The sequence below is a fragment of the Schistocerca piceifrons genome, chromosome 5 (genome assembly GCF_021461385.2).
Source record: "Schistocerca piceifrons isolate TAMUIC-IGC-003096 chromosome 5, iqSchPice1.1, whole genome shotgun sequence".
NCBI classification, from domain to species: Eukaryota; Metazoa; Arthropoda; class Insecta; order Orthoptera; family Acrididae; genus Schistocerca; species Schistocerca piceifrons.
Window position 1 is genome coordinate 599,408,718 of NC_060142.1, and position 13,288 is coordinate 599,422,005.

The window sequence follows — 13,288 nt, forward strand, 5'->3', positions numbered from 1 at the left end:
TTTGGGGATAGCTCACAAACGCTAAGCTGCCGCCTTCTTAGCTCAGTGGTAGAGCACTGGTTTCGTAAACCAGGGGTCGTGAGTTCGAACCTCACAGAAGGCATTCATTTTTTAAACCTTCCTGCAAGGAGCGGAGCTATCTCGAGCAGCATCTAACACATGGCAGTACACTGAATGAAAGGGATGTTCTACAACCTATGACAAGTATTCTACTGGCCTCAGAGGTTTTCTGAATGCATAGGTTGAACATTGGTTTGTATGCATTTTGTAGTATAATGTCATGCTTGGCGATGTCATTCGTTTACGAGCCTCGCTACAGTGTGCATGCACGTTATCCATGTGAAGAGGCGTAAGCAAATGCTACCATTCTGCGAGATTCCTGCAGAAGGTATACGAATTGCGTTGATATACAGAGCACAAGGAAGCCAAAGTCAAGGCCTCCGTGGCGCAATCGGCTAGCGCGTTCGGCTGTTAACCGAAAGGTTGGTGGTTCGAGCCCACCCGGGGGCGAAATCGTTTTAACCGGCACCGAGGTGAGGACATACGTCAACTTTGTTACAGATACACAGCTAGTGTGACAATTTGGCTGCGTTTGAGTGATGCCACAGAGCCTTATACACATTCAGCCAAGTGACACTGTAGGTAAAAACATGGCCCTACACAGACGTTCTACTGTTTTCCTTTTTATTCGTCATGTGTGACACTGCAGTAGAGGGACGCCCACTACAAAAGACGCATTCTTTACATTCAATTTCAGCATATACGTCGCGAGTGCCATATGACAGGGCCTGTCTCTCGATGTCGATTTGTATTTGGTGTCTCTTAAGTGTCGGTCTGCAGTAGGCCGCTGTTGGCCGAGCGACGTGCAGTCGCCTTACATGAAGCCCCATGGGCAACGCCAGTGCCACTGTGGACAACAGCATACTGTAGCCAGAGAGACGAGCCGAAAGGTGCATTTCGCAGTCGAGCCACGCTGTCCCACAAGCTGTGCACTAGGTCAGGATTGTGCAGACCGCAAACTTTTAGTGGGCCGACGCTCGTCGTCGATCGCAAGGGCGAAACATTCAAGAGATTTGGAAAACGGCAATGTGGACACCCCCAGCAGCAGCTGTGTGCCAAATCCGATATCTGGTCGAGGGCTGCAAGATTCAGTATGATGAAGTACCAATTTGGGGATAGCTCACAAACGCTAAGCTGCCGCCTTCTTAGCTCAGTGGACAGTTCCGCTTTAGACGCCGTGCAGTGTGGACGTGCCTAGTCTTCCGCTCCGCCGTAGCGTTACGTATAGTGGACTATCGTTTTTGTTACGTGTTGTGTTGCAACTTCTGAGAGTATTTCTCCGTCGTTGTTTCGTACCTTGTGTTACTTTCTGTCCTTATTTCAGTGTTTTTTGTGTAGCGGTTTCGACCGCATATTTTGAAAATGTCGTCCCAGGTTATTCCTCGTCAGGCTACAGTTAGTTTTGCTTTTGACAAGTCAACCCGCCATGTGCAACCTAGTTCTCTTGAGATTCATGATTGGTTGGTAGATACCTTTGGTGTTCATTCGGATCAGGTGCACACTGCTTATTTTGATACCGAACTGTATGTTTTCTTTGTTAAGTTTATGGACCCACTTCAGGTTGATAAAATTCTTTCTAAATATGGTCATCAAGTTCTCTTTCGGCATCGGGATGATTCTGTAAGTACCGTGCTGCTTTCCAATGCTTCCATCACGTATACCAATGTTCGTGTTTACAACCTTCCACCGGAGGTGGATAATGTCTATCTTAAGGAGGGTCTACAGAAGTATGGTGATGTAAAGAGCATTCGCCTTGAACGCTGGTCAAGCCAACATCGCCTGCAATGTTACAGTGGTATTCGTTCAGTCGAAATGCACGTTAAGCAGAATATTCCATCTCACCTGCAGATCGGTGGATATCGTGTCCATGTAACATATAGTGGTCAGGTTGGCACCTGTTTTTTGTGCAATGAAAGTGGTCACGTGCGTACCGACTGTCCGCGGAGAGTTTTTGTTTTAAAAAATTCTCTCGAACAGCGTCGCAAGTTAACGGTCGCTGACCTCGTTGCAGGTGGTTCTGCTCTTGGTGTAGCACAGTCCAGTGGTAGTAGCGCCCCGCCACAGGTTTTGCGCACCCCTGATACAGAATTTCCTCCTTTGCGTGCTAAATCTGATGTTGTTCCGTCTGTCCCTCAGGTGGGTGTGCCACTTTTGAATAATAAGAGGCGTCGCCCACACGATGGAAATAGTACGGATGAGGATCTCCCTGAGATGCCCCAGTCCGAGCGACCGGCATCCTCCGAGCCACTGTGTACTGTAGCTGCTCCCTGCCCTCCTGAGGTAGCGGTTCCGGTGGCGGCTGCTGGCGCCCCTCCGGCCTCCGACGCAGCTTCTCTCGAGTCGGGTCGTCGGTCGGGCCTGTTGGCGCCGTCTTCCGAACCGACTTCGATGTCACAACAAGTGGAGCCGCGACAACTTCCTGCTTCGCTGCCCCATACCTCTGCCAGCGGAGCTGCTCCGCTTCCTTCCAACTCTGCGGCCTCGGACCTTCCTGCTCACGTTTCGCCTCCGTGCAGTCCATGTTTGCCGGAAGCTAGTGCAGGTGTTGACCATTCCGTTTTGTCGGATGTTTCCCCCGCGACCCCGGATCCCGCATGTGGACCGGCGCGGGTGGTGTCGGATACAGAACTTGACCCTCCTACGTCACCGGCGGCTGAAGTTTCCTTGCCCGTCAGCCGACGCAAGTTACGCGTTCAGCCGAACGTTAATGCTGTTCGTAAAAAACCGAAACGTAAGGGATCCGCGGAACGGGGTAGCAGTCCCCCTCCCTCGGATGCCTCCGTCACCCCTGCTATGGACTGTGACGCTGGTGCGTCGGTGTAGGTGATTTGTTTTCTCGCGTTTCTCTCTATGGTTCAAGCATACACCTTTCTTACCTTAAATGTAAACCGTATTGAGTCCGACGTTCGCATTGCCTCTTTGCGGCAGTTTATTTACGACGCCTGTGCGGACGTAGTGTTTTTGCAGGAAGTGTTGTTTTCTGATCTCTCTCTACCTGGATTTCAAACTGTTTTTAATGTCGCGCCGGAATATTCAACAGGAACTGCTCTTTTCTTTCGAGAGGGCATTCCTATTACTGACATTGAATTCCTTGACTCTGGCCGTGGGATTGGTTGTCGTCTTTTTGATCTCCGCCTCGTTGTTTTGTATGCCCCCTCTGGTTCGGGTCACACTGTGGCTCGATCGCGCTTTTATAAAGAAGAGCTTATTTATCTTTTGCGCCAGAGTCCTCGGAGTCTCCTGCTCGGAGGCGATTTTAATTGTGTTTTACGCCCTGCAGACCAGTCCCCCAATTTTAATTATTGCCGTGATTTACATGACTTAGTTCGTACGATGCATCTGCGTGATGTTTGGGAACACAAATATCCAACCCTGGTGAAATATACGTTTTTTACCGCGTCCTCATGCAGTAGACTCGACAGATTCTATTTATCTGATTTTTTATGTGATAAAATTCTTTCTGTCGATGTTATTCCTACTAGTTTTTCTGACCATTGTGCTTTTACTGCAACTATAAATCTTAGTCGCCAACCTGCAAAACTTTATCGTTCCCAGTGGATGTTAAATGTTTCCCACCTTGCCGACAGTGCTATGGATGATGTTATAAGTGGCGTGTGGGAGCGATGTCTTCGCTCTGTCCCGCGATACCCCTCCTTGCTGGTTTGGTGGACTGCGTTTGCCAAGCCCAAGATTCGTCAGACTTTGATTTTCTACTGTGCTGCTAGGACGCGTGATTTTAAGAACACGTATGAATATTACTACTCTGTCCTGCGTGAACTATATGACGCGGCGGGTACCTCTCCACTGCGGATCCATGATGTTCGTCGTATTAAAGCCAAGCTCTTGAGCCTTAAACGACGACAGATGGATGGTCTGCGAGTTAAGTCGAAACCTCACTCTCTTGTTGAAGGTGAACTGACATCCTTGTACCACCTGCTACGGCATCAGACTCGTCGTCGTCGCTCCTTCATCTCTTCTCTTACGGTGGATGATGGGCGACAGCTTAGTGCACAGGAGGAAATGGTTCGTGCTCTTCATCAGTATTACACTAGTCTCTATTCTGCCGATGATTCTGGTGAGTCTCTTTCGGATGATGTCTTTGGGGATCTAACTGCGACGATCGCGCCTGACGCGAACGGCGAATTTCTCCGGGAGTTCCAGGTAGATGATGTTTTCGATTTTATTGCTCGCTCTCCGTCCAGTAAATCGCCGGGTCCAGACGGCCTGCCTAAAGAATTTTATCTCCGTTTTTGGCCTCTTTTGGGTGGCATTTTTACGCAGATTTTAAATGAGATTGTCAGAGGGATGGATGTGCCTGCCGATTTTAAAGTAGGGAAAATTGTTTTAATTCCGAAGTCCTCTGGTCGTTTATCTGCTGCCAATCTTCGTCCGCTCACATTGCTGAATTTTGACTATAAGACAGCTGCTAGAGCGCTCAATAGCCGGCTGTCTTCTCTGCTTCGGGGTGTGATTGGTGCACATCAATGTTGTTTTCATGATAAATCTATTCTGACACCAGTAGCCGAATATCGGGATGTTGTCTCGGTTGCGGCGGTTACAAACGTACATTGTGCCTTTGCCTTCCTTGATTTTTATAAGGCTTTTGATCACGTCAGTCATGTGTTTTTAGATCGTGTTTTAGATACAATAGGTTTTAACGCTTCATCACGTGGTGTTCTTGGCAATTTGTACAGGGGAATAACAGCTCGGGTGTCTGTCAATGGGCAGCTGACGCCGCCCATTGCTATCCGCCGCGGAGTGCCTCAGGGTAGTCCGCTCTCTATGTCTTTATTCGTTTTGTCCCTGGAACCGCTGCTTCGGACTATTGCTCTCAAGCTTCAGGGTATGTCCCTCTCTGGTGGGAAGCTCTCGGTTAAGGCATATGCGGATGATGTCGTTGTTCTCCTCCGTCAACGAGATGATATCCCGTTGTTGAAAGGGGCAGTTGATGCATACTGTCGTGTCTCTGGAGCGCGTCTCAATCAGGGTAAATGTAAGTTCCTTGATATTCGAGGATTTCGCGATGCTGACGTCCCTTGGGCCACTTTTGTCGATCGCCATACGTCCTTGGGGATTATCATTGATCGGTGTCCTCTAAAAATGGCGGCTCTCAATTGGAAATCTGTCACCGAGAAGATACAGGGGGCTCTGATGGTCCATGAGCAGCGCTCTGCTACCATTTTGCAAAAAGTCCGAATTTTAGACACCTACGTCCTATGTAAAGCTTATTATGTTGCTCAGCTGTTCCCACTTCCCATGATGGTGGCGAAAAGGTTGCGCCAATTGTCTAGCAGGTTTATATGGAAGGGCCATCTATTCAAGTTACGTTACGAGGTAATGACGAAACCGCGTCTCTCCGGAGGCTTGCGGCTCTCTGACATTACTCGCAAGGCGTCTGCTTTGTACGTCCGCCGAACGACTCTAATTGTTACGCAAGAAGTGACTTCAATTACATCCAGGCTTTTTACTGTTGTGCGTCCGGCGAGCCTTGCTCCACCTGTCGATGTCGGACGCCTAAATTTTAAGTTGAAACACATTCGGGAATTTTACATTGCGGTGAGTTACCTCGGTGACGTCTTCTTGCGGCGACCGGTGCCAACGACCAAGAGCTTGATTGCCCGCTGGGAGGGGCTGGCCAGTCCCAATCCAATAGAACTGGCGTCTCCATCCGTGTCCTGGAGGAACGTCTGGAAGAACGTTAGTCTGCCGATCCACTCTATGGCCGTGGCGTCCACGTGGTATAGGGTAATAAATAATTTGGTTCCCACCAATGTACGACTGCACCGTATTGGTCTTTCTGACACGGACACCTGTACTCGGTGTGGTCTCCTGGATACCCTTGAACATCGATTCACCTGCTGTGGGCACCTTGCTAATTGGCGTTGGCTCAGGAAACAACTTGCTTTTGTCACTAGGTCTGCTGAAGCCGCTTATACTATTGACATCATCGTCCGGCCCGATTCTTCCTTTTTTCCGCGGACGAAGCTCCATACCGTCATGTGGTTGATTGGCCATTTCGTACATTTTGTCAACAGTTGTCATGAAGAGGATGGACACCTAGCGTTTCGGCAGTACATGCTTACTGCTTACTGGCAGCGCTTGCGATTGCCAGGCCTCCGAGATGATTTTGCCAATATGCTTAGCCTGACATTTGAAAGAGAGGGTGTTGGCTAAGGTCACCTGTGTGAGCCATTTTCTTTTATACTGTTTCTGAATTTGCTGCCTTTATGTATGTTTCTTCTCTACACCAGGACTGAAGTTTTCGTGTTTTAACCTTTATTTCAGTAAGCAGTCTACATTATATAGTCATGTTTTAGGATTTTAATTTCAGTACTGTACTTCTTTTGAAGTGGCTGTGTGGTGGATATTCTTTAATATTTTTTTCAATAGATATATTCGTTCGAGTGGTAGAGTGTCTGCTTCAAAAAAAAAAAAAAAAAAAAAAAAAAAGTTGGGAGAGCGTTAGACTGAAGATCTAAAGGTCCCTGGTTCGATCCCGGGTTTCGGCAGGTATTCGTTTTGATGCGACGCCAATGGAATTGCTCTGCGTTGGTGATAATGCAACTACAGCTGACAACAAAAATGACTCTCTGCTGTAGCAGTTCTGGTTGTCTAGTGCATGCCATAAGAGGAACTCACTAGAAAACTAACTCCCTTTGAAGGAAAAGAATCAAAAAAGCCCTACCGACTGCGTTCCTTTTTCTGTGTCAGGTGGTGAAGAACGTCTTCAACGGAACCGTGAAATGAGCGAAAACGTGGGAAACATTGCATTCGAAATGCTTGCGAATTTTCCAATTGCCCAGTGAGTGTCGACAAAACACGTCAATTCTCTGCTCCAACGTATGAGACGTAACAACTGGTGCAATTTGTTGTTGCATCGTGTGCCAGCAGTCTTCGATAGTGTGTTACGAGCTTAGCGCGATAAGTTTGCAGACAGCATTTAGGCGACGTTTTATTAGCAACGGCCCCATGCAACGATTGCACAACAGTAAAGGACATGAGTCAATGTATAGTTGTGCATCGTGGGAGGTTTCACAGCGTCGTGCGAGCCCGGATAGCTCAGTCGGTAGAGCATTAGGCTTTTAACCTAAGGGTCCAGGGTTCAATTATAAAAAAAAAAAAAAAAAAAAAAAAGTGGTAGAGCAATGGTCTCGTAAACCAGGGGTCGTGAGTTCGAACCTCACAGAAGGCATTCATTTTTTAAACCTTCCTGCAAGGAGCGGAGCTATCTCGAGCAGCATCTAACACATGGCAGTACACTGAATGAAAGGAATGTTCTACAACCTATGACAAGTATTCTACTGGCCTCAGAGGTTTTCTGAATGCATAGGTTGAACATTGGTTTGTATGCATTTTGTAGTATAATGTCATGCTTGGCGATGTCATTCGTTTACGAGCCTCGCTACAGTGTGCATGCACGTTATCCATGTGAAGAGGCGTAAGCAAATGCTACCATTCTGCGAGATTCCTGCAGAAGGTATACGAATTGCGTTGATATACAGAGCACAAGGGAGCCAAAGTCAAGGCCTCCGTGGCGCAATCGGCTAGCGCGTTCGGCTGTTAACCGAAAGGTTGGTGGTTCGAGCCCACCCGGGGGCGAAATCGTTTTAACCGGCACCGAGGTGAGGACATACGTCAACTTTGTTACAGATACACAGCTAGTGTGACAATTTGGCTGCGTTTGAGTGATGCCACAGAGCCTTATACACATTCAGCCAAGTGACACTGTAGGTAAAAACATGGCCCTACACAGACGTTCTACTGTTTACCTTTTTATTCGTCATGTGTGACACTGCAGTAGAGGGACGCCCACTACAAAAGACGCATTCTTTACATTCAATTTCAGCATATACGTCGCGAGTGCCATATGACAGGGCCTGTCTCTCGATGTCGATTTGTATTTGGTGTCTCTTAAGTGTCGGTCTGCAGTAGGCCGCTGTTGGCCGAGCGACGTGCAGTCGCCTTACATGAAGCCCCATGGGCAACGCCAGTGCCACTGTGGACAACAGCATACTGTAGCCAGAGAGACGAGCCGAAAGGCGCATTTCGCAGTCGAGCCACGCTGTCCCACAAGCTGTGCACTAGGTCAGGATTGTGCAGACCGCAAACTTTTGGTGGGCCGACGTTCGTCGTCGATCGCAAGGGCGAAACATTCAAGAGATTTGGAAAACGGCAATGTGGACACCCCCAGCAGCAGCTGTGTGCCAAATCCGATATCTGGTCGAGGGCTGCAAGATTCAGTATGATGAAGTACCAATTTGGGGATAGCTCACAAACGCTAAGCTGCCGCCTTCTTAGCTCAGTGGTAGAGCACTGGTTTCGTAAACCAGGGGTCGTGAGTTCGAACCTCACAGAAGGCATTCATTTTTTAAACCTTCCTGCAAGGAGCGGAGCTATCTCGAGCAGCATCTAACACATGGCAGTACACTGAATGAAAGGGATGTTCTACAACCTATGACAAGTATTCTACTGGCCTCAGAGGTTTTCTGAATGCATAGGTTGAACATTGGTTTGTATGCATTTTGTAGTATAATGTCATGCTTGGCGATGTCATTCGTTTACGAGCCTCGCTACAGTGTGCATGCACGTTATCCATGTGAAGAGGCGTAAGCAAATGCTACCATTCTGCGAGATTCCTGCAGAAGGTATACGAATTGCGTTGATATACAGAGCACAAGAAAGCCAAAGTCAATGCCTCCGTGGCGCAATCGGCTAGCGCGTTCGGCTGTTAACCGAAAGGTTGGTGGTTCGAGCCCACCCGGGGTAGAAATCGTTTTAACCGGCACCGAGGTGAGGACATACGTCAACTTTGTTACAGATACACAGCTAGTGTGACAATTTGGCTGCGTTTGAGTGATGCCACAGAGCCTTATACACATTCAGCCAAGTGACACTGTAGGTAAAAACATGGCCCTACACAGACGTTCTACTGTTTTCCTTTTTATTCGTCATGTGTGACACTGCAGTAGAGGGACGCCCACTACAAAAGACGCATTCTTTACATTCAATTTCAGCATATACGTCGCGAGTGCCATATGACAGGGCCTGTCTCTCGATGTCGATTTGTATTTGGTGTCTCTTAAGTGTCGGTCTGCAGTAGGCCGCTGTTGGCCGAGCGACGTGCAGTCGCCTTACATGAAGCCCCATGGGCAACGCCAGTGCCACTGTGGACAACAGCATACTGTAGCCAGAGAGACGAGCCGAAAGGTGCATTTCGCAGTCGAGCCACGCTGTCCCACAAGCTGTGCACTAGGTCAGGATTGTGCAGACCGCAAACTTTTAGTGGGCCGACGCTCGTCGTCGATCGCAAGGGCGAAACATTCAAGAGATTTGGAAAACGGCAATGTGGACACCCCCAGCAGCAGCTGTGTGCCAAATCCGATATCTGGTCGAGGGCTGCAAGATTCAGTATGATGAAGTACCAATTTGGGGATAGCTCACAAACGCTAAGCTGCCGCCTTCTTAGCTCAGTGGTAGAGCAATGGTCTCGTAAACCAGGGGTCGTGAGTTCGAACCTCACAGAAGGCATTCATTTTTTAAACCTTCCTGCAAGGAGCGGAGTTATCTCGAGCAGCATCTAACACATGGCAGTACACTGAATGAAAGGAATGTTCTACAACCTATGACAAGTATTCTACTGGCCTCAGAGGTTTTCTGAATGCATAGGTTGAACATTGGTTTGTATGCATTTTGTAGTATAATGTCATGCTTGGCGATGTCATTCGTTTACGAGCCTCGCTACAGTGTGCATGCACGTTATCCATGTGAAGAGGCGTAAGCAAATGCTACCATTCTGCGAGATTCCTGCAGAAGGTATACGAATTGCGTTGATATACAGAGCACAAGGGAGCCAAAGTCAAGGCCTCCGTGGCGCAATCGGCTAGCGCGTTCGGCTGTTAACCGAAAGGTTGGTGGTTCGAGCCCACCCGGGGGCGAAATCGTTTTAACCGGCACCGAGGTGAGGACATACGTCAACTTTGTTACAGATACACAGCTAGTGTGACAATTTGGCTGCGTTTGAGTGATGCCACAGAGCCTTATACACATTCAGCCAAGTGACACTGTAGGTAAAAACATGGCCCTACACAGACGTTCTACTGTTTACCTTTTTATTCGTCATGTGTGACACTGCAGTAGAGGGACGCCCACTACAAAAGACGCATTCTTTACATTCAATTTCAGCATATACGTCGCGAGTGCCATATGACAGGGCCTGTCTCTCGATGTCGATTTGTATTTGGTGTCTCTTAAGTGTCGGTCTGCAGTAGGCCGCTGTTGGCCGAGCGACGTGCAGTCGCCTTACATGAAGCCCCATGGGCAACGCCAGTGCCACTGTGGACAACAGCATACTGTAGCCAGAGAGACGAGCCGAAAGGCGCATTTCGCAGTCGAGCCACGCTGTCCCACAAGCTGTGCACTAGGTCAGGATTGTGCAGACCGCAAACTTTTAGTGGGCCGACGCTCGTCGTCGATCGCAAGGGCGAAACATTCAAGAGATTTGGAAAACGGCAATGTGGACACCCCCAGCAGCAGCTGTGTGCCAAATCCGATATCTGGTCGAGGGCTGCAAGATTCAGTATGATGAAGTACCAATTTGGGGATAGCTCACAAACGCTAAGCTGCCGCCTTCTTAGCTCAGTGGTAGAGCACTGGTTTCGTAAACCAGGGGTCGTGAGTTCGAACCTCACAGAAGGCATTCATTTTTTAAACCTTCCTGCAAGGAGCGGAGCTATCTCGAGCAGCATCTAACACATGGCAGTACACTGAATGAAAGGGATGTTCTACAACCTATGACAAGTATTCTACTGGCCTCAGAGGTTTTCTGAATGCATAGGTTGAACATTGGTTTGTATGCATTTTGTAGTATAATGTCATGCTTGGCGATGTCATTCGTTTACGAGCCTCGCTACAGTGTGCATGCACGTTATCCATGTGAAGAGGCGTAAGCAAATGCTACCATTCTGCGAGATTCCTGCAGAAGGTATACGAATTGCGTTGATATACAGAGCACAAGGGAGCCAAAGTCAAGGCCTCCGTGGCGCAATCGGCTAGCGCGTTCGGCTGTTAACCGAAAGGTTGGTGGTTCGAGCCCACCCGGGGGCGAAATCGTTTTAACCGGCACCGAGGTGAGGACATACGTCAACTTTGTTAGAGATACACAGCTAGTGTGACAATTTGGCTGCGTTTGAGTGATGCCACAGAGCCTTATACACATTCAGCCAAGTGACACTGTAGGTAAAAACATGGCCCTACACAGACGTTCTACTGTTTTCCTTTTTATTCGTCATGTGTGACACTGCAGTAGAGGGACGCCCACTACAAAAGACGCATTCTTTACATTCAATTTCAGCATATACGTCGCGAGTGCCATATGACAGGGCCTGTCTCTCGATGTCGATTTGTATTTGGTGTCTCTTAAGTGTCGGTCTGCAGTAGGCCGCTGTTGGCCGAGCGACGTGCAGTCGCCTTACATGAAGCCCCATGGGCAACGCCAGTGCCACTGTGGACAACAGCATACTGTAGCCAGAGAGACGAGCCGAAAGGTGCATTTCGCAGTCGAGCCACGCTGTCCCACAAGCTGTGCACTAGGTCAGGATTGTGCAGACCGCAAACTTTTAGTGGGCCGACGCTCGTCGTCGATCGCAAGGGCGAAACATTCAAGAGATTTGGAAAACGGCAATGTGGACACCCCCAGCAGCAGCTGTGTGCCAAATCCGATATCTGGTCGAGGGCTGCAAGATTCAGTATGATGAAGTACCAATTTGGGGATAGCTCACAAACGCTAAGCTGCCGCCTTCTTAGCTCAGTGGTAGAGCAATGGTCTCGTAAACCAGGGGTCGTGAGTTCGAACCTCACAGAAGGCATTCATTTTTTAAACCTTCCTGCAAGGAGCGGAGTTATCTCGAGCAGCATCTAACACATGGCAGTACACTGAATGAAAGGAATGTTCTACAACCTATGACAAGTATTCTACTGGCCTCAGAGGTTTTCTGAATGCATAGGTTGAACATTGGTTTGTATGCATTTTGTAGTATAATGTCATGCTTGGCGATGTCATTCGTTTACGAGCCTCGCTACAGTGTGCATGCACGTTATCCATGTGAAGAGGCGTAAGCAAATGCTACCATTCTGCGAGATTCCTGCAGAAGGTATACGAATTGCGTTGATATACAGAGCACAAGGGAGCCAAAGTCAAGGCCTCCGTGGCGCAATCGGCTAGCGCGTTCGGCTGTTAACCGAAAGGTTGGTGGTTCGAGCCCACCCGGGGGCGAAATCGTTTTAACCGGCACCGAGGTGAGGACATACGTCAACTTTGTTACAGATACACAGCTAGTGTGACAATTTGGCTGCGTTTGAGTGATGCCACAGAGCCTTATACACATTCAGCCAAGTGACACTGTAGGTAAAAACATGGCCCTACACAGACGTTCTACTGTTTACCTTTTTATTCGTCATGTGTGACACTGCAGTAGAGGGACGCCCACTACAAAAGACGCATTCTTTACATTCAATTTCAGCATATACGTCGCGAGTGCCATATGACAGGGCCTGTCTCTCGATGTCGATTTGTATTTGGTGTCTCTTAAGTGTCGGTCTGCAGTAGGCCGCTGTTGGCCGAGCGACGTGCAGTCGCCTTACATGAAGCCCCATGGGCAACGCCAGTGCCACTGTGGACAACAGCATACTGTAGCCAGAGAGACGAGCCGAAAGGCGCATTTCGCAGTCGAGCCACGCTGTCCCACAAGCTGTGCACTAGGTCAGGATTGTGCAGACCGCAAACTTTTAGTGGGCCGACGCTCGTCGTCGATCGCAAGGGCGAAACATTCAAGAGATTTGGAAAACGGCAATGTGGACACCCCCAGCAGCAGCTGTGTGCCAAATCCGATATCTGGTCGAGGGCTGCAAGATTCAGTATGATGAAGTACCAATTTGGGGATAGCTCACAAACGCTAAGCTGCCGCCTTCTTAGCTCAGTGGTAGAGCACTGGTTTCGTAAACCAGGGGTCGTGAGTTCGAACCTCACAGAAGGCATTCATTTTTTAAACCTTCCTGCAAGGAGCGGAGCTATCTCGAGCAGCATCTAACACATGGCAGTACACTGAATGAAAGGGATGTTCTACAACCTATGACAAGTATTCTACTGGCCTCAGAGGTTTTCTGAATGCATAGGTTGAACATTGGTTTGTATGCATTTTGTAGTATAATGTCATGCTTGGCGATGTCATTC

At 48.6% G+C, this 13,288-nt stretch overlaps 12 non-coding genes across 12 annotated transcripts; all 12 read left to right on the forward strand.

Moving 5' to 3' along the window:
- Positions 1–31: 31 nt before the first annotated feature.
- Positions 32–103, forward strand: Trnat-cgu. The gene has a single exon. It is a non-coding gene; the product is annotated as a tRNA-Thr (tRNA).
- A 333-nt stretch (positions 104–436) lies between these two features.
- Trnan-guu lies at positions 437–510 on the forward strand. The gene has a single exon. It is a non-coding gene; the product is annotated as a tRNA-Asn (tRNA).
- A 7,075-nt stretch (positions 511–7,585) lies between these two features.
- Positions 7,586–7,659, forward strand: Trnan-guu. Its single transcript has one exon. It is a non-coding gene; the product is annotated as a tRNA-Asn (tRNA).
- Positions 7,660–8,348: 689 nt separating this feature from the next.
- Positions 8,349–8,420, forward strand: Trnat-cgu. Its single transcript has one exon. It is a non-coding gene; the product is annotated as a tRNA-Thr (tRNA).
- Positions 8,421–8,752: 332 nt separating this feature from the next.
- Trnan-guu lies at positions 8,753–8,827 on the forward strand. The gene has a single exon. It is a non-coding gene; the product is annotated as a tRNA-Asn (tRNA).
- Positions 8,828–9,516: 689 nt separating this feature from the next.
- Positions 9,517–9,588, forward strand: Trnat-cgu. Its single transcript has one exon. It is a non-coding gene; the product is annotated as a tRNA-Thr (tRNA).
- A 333-nt stretch (positions 9,589–9,921) lies between these two features.
- Trnan-guu lies at positions 9,922–9,995 on the forward strand. The gene has a single exon. It is a non-coding gene; the product is annotated as a tRNA-Asn (tRNA).
- A 689-nt stretch (positions 9,996–10,684) lies between these two features.
- On the forward strand, positions 10,685–10,756 carry Trnat-cgu. Its single transcript has one exon. It is a non-coding gene; the product is annotated as a tRNA-Thr (tRNA).
- Positions 10,757–11,089: 333 nt separating this feature from the next.
- Trnan-guu lies at positions 11,090–11,163 on the forward strand. Its single transcript has one exon. It is a non-coding gene; the product is annotated as a tRNA-Asn (tRNA).
- Positions 11,164–11,852: 689 nt separating this feature from the next.
- Positions 11,853–11,924, forward strand: Trnat-cgu. Its single transcript has one exon. It is a non-coding gene; the product is annotated as a tRNA-Thr (tRNA).
- A 333-nt stretch (positions 11,925–12,257) lies between these two features.
- Trnan-guu lies at positions 12,258–12,331 on the forward strand. The gene has a single exon. It is a non-coding gene; the product is annotated as a tRNA-Asn (tRNA).
- Positions 12,332–13,020: 689 nt separating this feature from the next.
- On the forward strand, positions 13,021–13,092 carry Trnat-cgu. The gene has a single exon. It is a non-coding gene; the product is annotated as a tRNA-Thr (tRNA).
- The last annotated feature ends 196 nt before the right edge of the window (positions 13,093–13,288 follow it).